This window comes from Coregonus clupeaformis, chromosome 26 (assembly GCF_020615455.1).
Source record: "Coregonus clupeaformis isolate EN_2021a chromosome 26, ASM2061545v1, whole genome shotgun sequence".
Lineage (NCBI taxonomy): Eukaryota > Metazoa > Chordata > Actinopteri > Salmoniformes > Salmonidae > Coregonus > Coregonus clupeaformis.
This window is the reverse complement of record NC_059217.1, coordinates 6,834,426-6,843,322: the sequence shown is the minus strand read 5'-3', so window position 1 is coordinate 6,843,322 and position 8,897 is coordinate 6,834,426.

The following is an 8,897-nucleotide window of genomic DNA, read 5'->3' as shown; positions in this document are numbered from 1 at the left end:
ATATACGTCTCCGCACTGGTCCTCGTCCTCTTCCATGTCCTCTTCCACATCTGACTCCTCTCTCTCTTTGTCCTCCTCTTACTCTGACTCTCATTGCCTCCATGCTTGCAAAGTTCTAAAAATGGCTTACCTGAGGCCTATTTGTAGTGCTAAGGCTCAGACTGATTGGTGTTCTGTTTTCTGTGCAAGTGTTTTCAGGTGTGTATGTAAGTGCATACAATTGCCAGATGAGTTTTGCATTTTGAACAGAGTGTTTTCCCAATGATAACAGGTGATTTCGTTTTTGAACAAAGTGTCTAATGTAAGAAAACGTGTGTAGTGTTTCGCAATAAGTGTGTTACAGAATTACAAACAAAGTGCAAAGTTGACATTGTGTTTAAGCTATGGTTACACTGTGTTTAAGGTATGCTACAAGAAGTTTAGGTATTGAGGCTTTGGTCTAAGCATTCGGTTTTTGTGTGTAAGCAATGGGCAAAAACTGTAATATAGACCTCTCCCCAATAACAGTTTCCCACTGGAGAGAATGCTCAAGGTCCTTGTATATCTTTGTATTTAGTGATTTTCAAGGCAGTTACACCAATACATAAAACTGTGGGACACATATTATACTAGTAAAAAAAGTAGGTATTTTAATAGCCTTCTTTGTTTTTATTGATCCATACAATATATTAAATACTTTTGTTCACTCTCTAGCATTTAAAATAATAGATAGATATTTCTAAATAACAAAAACATGTCGCTATAACTCTACACATCACTACTGGGACAAGCCAATTTGCTTACCCTAAGCACTTTAAACAACGCATAAACATACCGTTTTGCAGTATAAAGGACTTGAAAAATGTTTTGTCATTGATAAACAGTTCAATATAAACAAAAACATATGTGATGTGTAACTATTTGTAATTTTAAAGTGTTTCAAAGGCAAGGGACGCAAATGCCATCTCAATTCAAGAACGAACCTATCGGATTATCATAAAATGCGGTTTTGTGGAGTAAATGGAGTAGGGGAAATAACGTAAATTCTCTTCAAATAATTATTTGACTTTCTACATGAAATAATCAACTCAAAGTTACCAAAGGCACTGGCAAGTGATATAAAAATATCTGGGCATGATCCATGTCCCCTCACACCCTCTTGTCTCTTGGTATTAGCCTCAGAAACAGTGTAATCTCAGTTTTCTTTACCGCTTTGAAATTCATCAAGCGGAGAAACGCATAACAAGCATTTTTTAATGATCCTCTAAAGCTAAACTTGTTCATCCGGAGTCTGTGTCTTAATAACGTCTCGTTAAGGAATCAGTCAGTTAATATTGTCTGCTGAAATCTGATCTGGAGGGTAAACAAAACCAATACATACTGAGACAGGCATGCACACACAGACACCCACACACAAAAACTAAAGGACACGCAAACATTTATTTTTATCTAGGCCATGTTATTTAACTCTATCCAACACAAACATTAAATGATGTTGTCTATTAATCAATCAGATATTGGGCCTTGTGGTGAAAGTACAGCCACCAGAGACAATCCTACTAGAGACAATCCTCTTCCTCTATCTCTCCCTCACTATCTCCCGTCATCTATGTTTCCGGGGGGAAAGCTTAGTGGTTAAACCAACAGGGCCTCCCATGAGTCTGATGGACAAAGAGAGGTACAGAGGAACTTACCTCATTCTTCATGCCAAATACAGATGCAAGATCTTAATTTGATCACTATTTTGTTGCTAAGAATTGTTCTGCACAGCAGGAAATGCAAACTTGTAGTGTACTCATCAACATAACTCAGACATCACAACTCACGTACTGTATAATACCACGTACACAAACCCCAATAGCTGACTCTGTTTCAGCCCATAACCAACCTACATATATCTTTCTCTCCTTTGTAATATCCCTTGTTCTGAGCACTTTCATCTGAACAGTAATACTTGCATCATGATTCAGCAGACCCCCATCCATCCCAGCTCTACTCCAGCAGTGCTTGGAAAGAGTGATGCTATCAATTTTCTCAATTCCTTCAGCTGATTCAAAACATTGTGCTACCATTCAGATGCTCCGATTCCTCACCTCCAGGCAGTCTACCGCAGCAATGGTTGGATACAGTGATTTATCATCAATAAGTCAGCCAGCTATCCTTAAATAACCTCATATTTTATGAATTTATGAAGAGATTTCAATGGTAACTGACTCAATACTCCCAACAACCCATATAACATTTTCCCATTTTTAACCGGAAAATGTAGGGCTATATCTGCATGTTTATCAATGTCAGCTGGCTAACTTTCAGAGGGGATGCTGCTACACCCCTCTGAAATTATGATAGCAAAGTTTTTCTTTAGAGCCACTTATGGTTTCTCTATTGAGTCACTGAAAATTGAGCAGTCTGAGCTGCTATCCACACGAGTAACTGTAATAATCATACTCTGTTCGGCATATGCAGTTTTGAGTGTAATATGTATAATATGTATTTCACTGCTCTTTGTGTCATGTGGTTGAGCAGAGGGCCAGGCTTTGGCCATGGGCAATAATTAGCCACACGAGCAGATTGCTCTTCCTGCCACAGAGCCAGTAACGCACCCCAACCCCTCAGCACAGCGCTGACCCCACAGTCACCCCAGTTTGTTTACCCTAATACGATAAAACAGCTCCTGTCCTGGGTCAAAGGGTCAAAAGAATAGTAGAGAAAATGGAGAATGGAGGAGAGGGACCTGAGGGAGTAAAAGAGCGACCTGGCCTGTTTTTGAGCAGGGCAGGGCACTGACTGAGACAGATGGTGTGAGGTTATGGTCTGGAGGGACCCTCTAACTCCCCCTGATCCCACAGATACATGTCCTAATCCTGACTAACTCTGTTACACGCAGCAGGCTTACACGTCTCACCTCATAAGGGGGCCCCTCCCTCACAGGATCTTTCTCCACTCTCTCACCTCCCATGCTCGCAGTATAGCCTGACCCATTCTTCTGCTTATTTTAGACATGGAAATGACTGTTTATTATTATTTATTATGCCTATGTTATGCCGTTATTATGTATTTTTCTCAGTCCATCCCTCTCCTACTATATCCTGTGCCCATAACAATATTGAAGAAAACATTGTACTGGAAAACGACGCACAGGAAACACAGGTAAATGTCAGGTACACAGTCAGATAATGTTCTACCACAAATAATTAATGGTTTCCCTTTAGTTTTTGCAATTTGTTCTCCTCTTCTAGTTCTTTATTTTCTGAAAATGTATCACCAATTATTCACTGATGCAACAGTTGTTTATCGTCCATCTCCATCCCTCCCCTGTGTGTCTGTGTCTAATCTCAGTATTATTGTAAAAGTGATCTAATCCACCACCTCAACTGTTAAGACCCACTGTATCTTGCCAATTTAAGCCTCCCTCCTTCACTCCCACACCCATCCCTCCCCTTTTCTCACAGACAGTATTATGGGTAGATTCCAATTATGATGAATCGATTTCACCCCACTTCTTAGACGTGAGAGTTACCAATGCTTAAAAAGGTTCTGCATTGTGCTAGTACCATGACTGAGCTGTCTGGCATCAGTTTGAACAGCTGTCTGTGTGTTTACTTGTTTACTTCATGAGTGAGGTCTCGTTGTGAGTGGGATTATCAGGCTAGTCAATGGATTAGAGAGCTGATTCTGCTTCTGTAACTGGTGTCAGATTAACAGATACCCACGCTTTAATAAAGCGTCTTTAATGTAGACATAAGCTGTCAGTAGCCCCATCCCCCTCCCCAATGACTATTGCTTCACCCCCCTACCTGAAGTGTCGATACCCCACACAGATCAATGGTTATTTACCACAGTCCAATGTTAATCACGTTTGACATGTTTTAACATATTTTCTATTAGATGTGTAGGCTCATAATTTCATTTCTCTTGATTCTAAAATGTCCCTACAATTAATTTCTGAATATCCGTACCTGGTCTATGGACCGTAGTGAAATACTGTGTGTATTCATCACAGATGAGCTACTGTGTGCTGCAACTCACCTTTTCCAATTTTTTTGCCATGGCAACCACTCTTCATTTTAATTCGCATACTTGCAGATAACAGCAATTACTGTACCACAAATTACCATTAGTTCCACCTGAATATATGAATGACCCTAGCCGACCATCTCCTCCCAGGAGAATTCTATGTGCCAGTTAGAGAATGGCTCTGGATCTTAATGAGTACAACCTTTCACCAGTATACAGAAGGCTACAGGGATGGATCTGAACAGCCACACAAACATAGGCCTTAAAAATACTAATCTGAATAGACAAAAACACAGACACACAAAGAAAAGACAGGGGGAGACAGACAGACAGAGAGAGAGACAGAGAGACAGAGAGACAGAGAGACAGTGAGACAGAGAGTAGACAGAGACAGAGTTAAAGAGGGATGAAGGGATTAAGGTGGTCGATTCTTTGGCTCCTCTCCCAGACAGAGATGGCACTAAATCTGTTAATTCTCTCCCCTCCTTAGTCCTCCTCCCTCCTCCATTCCTCCTCTAGCTTTCCTCCCTTCCCTTCATCGCTCCCTTCCATCAATGGAAGCAAGTCCCCGCAGGAATGTTCCATCATCTAGTGGAAAGCCTTCCCAGAACAGTGACATTCTAGACGATTTTGTGCTTCCAACTTTGTGGCAACAAAGTTGTTCGACGAGAATGTGTCCACATACTTTTGGTCATGTAGTGTATTTTGAGTATTGGGATTACACTTGAACATATTCATGCAACCATGTAAAGCCTTTCAAAACTCAAAATACACGACCAAAAGTATGTGGACACATTCTCGTCGAACATCTCATTCCAAAATCATGGGCATTAATATGGTGTTGGTCCCGCCTTTGCTGCTATAACAGCCTCCACTCTTTTGGGAAGGCTTTCCACTAGATGTTGGAACATTCCTGCGGGGACTTGTTTCCATTCAGCCACAAGAGCATTAGTGAAGTCAACCCCATCGAATACCTTTGGGATGAATTGGAACGCCGACTGCGAACACTGATGTTGGGCGACTAGGTCTGGCTCGCAGTCGGCGTTCCAATTCATCCCAAAGGTATTCGATGGGGTTGAGGTCAGGGCTCTGTGCAGGCAAGTCAAGTTCTTCCACACCGATCTCGACAAACCATTTCTATATGGACCTCGCTTTGTACACGGGGGCATTGTCATGCTGAAACAGGAAAGGGCCTTCCCCGAACTGTTGCCACAAAGTTGGAAGCACAAAATCGTCTAGAATGTCATTGTATGCTGTAGCGTTAAGATTTCCCTTCACTGGAACTAAGGGGCCTAGCCAGAACCATGAAAAACAGCCCCAGACCATTATACCCCCTGAAATAGCCTAATGCACTAATTTGAAAGGGTGTCCACATACTTTTGTATATATAGTGTATCTAGTATAATATGCACATTATGGTCTTGTAATGCAATGCTTGGGAGATAGATTCATTCTCTACCGCCATATTTCAATCACTTTATAATACCTTTAAGACATTCACACAATACTGTACATAAAATATAGAAAAGTAATCCTAAATGCGTGGCACTACATTTGGGGTTGAATGTAATACTGTATATACATCATGAAAATGATCGGAGAGGTTGAAGGTAAAAGAAGTTCAGGAGTAAAAACAAACAAAATAGAATTATTGTAAAATTGACTGTGTCCATAAAATGTATATAGTATCTACAGTGGCTTGCGAAAGTATTCACCCCCCTTGGCATTTTTCCTATTTTGTTGCCTTACAACCTGGAATTAAAATTGATTTTTGGGGGGTTTGTATCATTTGATTTACACAACATGCCTACCACTCTGAAGATGAAAGAAATAAGAAATAAGACAAAAAAACAGAAAACTTGAGTGTGCATAACTATTCACCCACCCCAAAGTCAATACTTTGTAGAGCCACCTTTTGCAGCAATTACAGCTGCAAGTCTCTTGGGGTATGTCTCTATAAGCTTGGCACATCTAGCCACTGGGATTTTTGCCCATTCTTCAAGGCAAAACTGCTCCAGCTCCTTCAAGTTGGATGGGTTCCACTGGTGTACAGCAATCTTTAAGTAATACCACAGATTCTCAATTGGATTGAGGTCTGGGCTTTGACTAGGCCATTCCAAGACATTTAAATGTTTCCCCTTAAACCACTCAAGTGTAGCTTTAGCAGTAGGCTTAGGGTCATTGTCCTGCTGGAAGGTGAACCTCCGTTCCAGTCTCAAATCTCTGGAAGACTGAAACAGGTTTCCCTCAAGAATTTTCCTGTATTTAGCACCATCCATCATTCCTTCAATTCTGACCAGTTTCCCAGTCCCTGCCGATGAAAAACATCCCCACAGCATGATGGTGCCACCACCATGCTTCACTGTGGGGATGGTGTTCTCGGGGTGATGAGAGGTGTTGGGTTTGTGCCAGACATAGCATTTTAGTCTCATCTGACCAGAGTACCTTCTTCCATATGTTTGGGGAGTCTCCCACATGCCTTTTGGCGAACACCAAATGTGTTTGCTTATTTTTTTTCTGGCCACTCTTCCGTAAAGCCCAGCTCTGTGGAGTGTACGGCTTAAAGTGGTACTATGGACAGATACTCCAATCTCCGCTGTGGAGGTTTGCAGCTCCTTCAGGGTTATCTTTGGTCTCTTTGTTGCCTCTCTGATTAATGCCCTCCTTGCCTGGTCCGTGAGTTTTGGTGGGCGGCCCTCTCTTGGCAGGTTTGTTGTGGTGCCATATTCTTTAAATTTTTTAATAATGGATTTAATGGTGCTCCGTGGGATGTTCAAAGTTTCAGATATTTTTTATAACCCAACCCTGATCTGTACTTCTCCACAACTTTGTCCCTGACCTGTTTGGAGAGCTCCTTGCTCTTCATGGTGCTGCTTGCTTGGTGGTGCCCCTTGCTTAGTAGTGTTGCAGACTCTGGGTCCTTTCAGAACAGGTGTATATATACTGAGATCATGTGACAGATCATGTGACACTTAGATTGCACACAGGTGGACTTTATTTAAGTAATTATGTGACTTCTGAAGGTAATTGGTAGCACCATATCTTATTTAGGGGCTTCATAGCAAAGGGGGTGAATACATATGCACGCACCACTTTTCCGTTATTTATTTTGTATAATTTTTTGAAACAAGTTATTTTTTTCATTTCACTTCACCAATTTGGACTATTTTGTGCATGTCCATCACATGACATCCAGATAGAAATCCATTTAAATTACAGGTTGTAATGCAACAAAATAGGAAAAACACCAAGGGGGATGAATACTTTTGCAAGGCGCTGTATAAGCTGGAAGTAGACGCCTAAGCATTATTGTTCACTAGTTTACTCCAATTAGGGAAGGGGTGGTGGGGTTGGAAAGTAATAAAGGGAAATATATTTTTAAAAAGGATATGTATATGTATGTATATGTATGTATGTATGTATGTGTATGTATGTATATATATTTGCGAGAAAAAAACAACATATGGGGGATTGGAAGTGATGCAGACAATTACATTGATGGAAGTTACAATCTATCGGCAATATTAAAGCTGATCTACCCCCTAAAAAATAATAATAATAACTTTTTTTTTTTTATACTGTATATACACAGAGTGACAGGAATTCAATAGTAATTGCAGAGAATTGTGATAGCGGTATTTAAAGTCTGATAATGATTGTGATTACCGGTAGTCTTTTCAGCCAAGGGGTGCGTCAGCTCTGTGTGGAGGGAATCAACATGTGAGACTCTGACACAGCGGGGGCGAGGGCGACACTCAGACACACACTATAGTGTCTACTGTAAAGTATTGAGGGGGCAAACTCAATATATACTGAACAAAAATATAAACGCAACATGTAAAGTGTTGGTCCCATGTTTCATTAGCTGAAATAAAGATCCCTAAAGTCTTCCATACGCACAAAAAGCTTATTTCTCTCAAATTGTGTGCACAAATTTGTTTACATCCTTGTTAGTGAACATTTCTCTTTTGCCAAGATAATCTATCCACCTGACAGGTGTGGCATATCAAGAAGCTGATTAAACAGCATGATCATTACAAAGGTGCACCTTGTGCTGGGGACAATAAAAGGCCACACTAAAATGTGCAGTTTTGTCACACAACACAATGCCACAGATGTGTCAAGTTTTGACATAGCATGCAATTGGCATGTTGATTGCAGGAATGTCCACCAGAGCTGTTGGCAGATAATTTAATCTTAATTTCTCTACCATAAGCCGCCTCAAATGTTGTTTTAGAGAATTTGGCAGTACGTCCAACCGGCCTCACAACCGCAGACCATGTGTAACTACGCCAACCCAGGTCCTCCACATCCGGCTTCTTCACCTGCGGGATCGTCTGAGACCAGCCACCCGGACAGCTGATTAAACTGTGGGTTTGCACAACCAAAGATTTTCTGCAAAACTGTCAGAAACCATCTCAGGGAAGCTCATCTGCGTGCTCGTCATCCTCACCAGGGTCTTGACCTGACTGCAGTTCGGCATCGTAACCGACTTCAGTGGGCAAAGGCTCACCTTCGATGGCCACTGATACGCTTGAGAAGTGTGCTCTTCATGGATGAATCCCGGTTTCAGCTGTACCGGGCAGATGGCAGACAGCTTGTGTGGTGTCGTGTGGGCAAGCGGTTTTCTGATGTCAACATGAACAGAGTGCCCCATGGTGGCGGTGGGGTTATGGTATGGACAGGTATAAGCTACGGACAACGAACACAATTGCATTTTATCGATGGCAATTTGAATGCACAGAGATACCGTGACGAGATCCTGAGGCAAATTGTTGTGCCATTTATCCGCCGCCATCACCTCATGTTTCAGCATGAGAATACACGGCCCCATGTCGCTAGGATCTGTACACAATTCCTGGAAGCTGAAAATGTCCCAGTTCTTCCATGGCCTGCATACT